The sequence below is a fragment of the Meleagris gallopavo genome, chromosome 20, assembly GCF_000146605.3.
Source record: "Meleagris gallopavo isolate NT-WF06-2002-E0010 breed Aviagen turkey brand Nicholas breeding stock chromosome 20, Turkey_5.1, whole genome shotgun sequence".
NCBI lineage: Eukaryota > Metazoa > Chordata > Aves > Galliformes > Phasianidae > Meleagris > Meleagris gallopavo.
Window position 1 is genome coordinate 6,532,591 of NC_015030.2, and position 473 is coordinate 6,533,063.

Genomic DNA, 473 nt, shown 5'->3' on the forward strand with positions numbered 1-473 from the left:
GCTGCCTTTCACCAACCATTGTGTGCCCCTCAGCTTCACTGCTGGGTTCACCTCTACTCACCCTCCACTATCATTTGCAGAGATAGTCACAGATTCCCAGTGCTGTTGCACTGAGATTGGGCACAAGAAGCAGTGCGCCTATGCATCAAATTGACTCAATTACCCTATCTCTTTTGCAGCTCCCATTAACTTAAAAGATCCAAATAACTGTGCATCTTCCTAGACCTTGGGGGCATAGATGTTGCTGTGAAACAACGTGCTGATTTCCAAGAAAATACAGAGTCGTTCAGGAGAGCAAGCATGGATATTGACTCACTGTTTTTGAACTGTACTTGGGGATTTGTTTTACTGTGTGGCCTTCTAAAAGTTTGTTTCTCTCCTGACTGATATGAGGAGTGAATGAATGATTTTATTTGGCAAATATTGCTCATTTCTCCCATTGTTTTTTCTTTTGCTGAGTTTTCTTTTTTTTT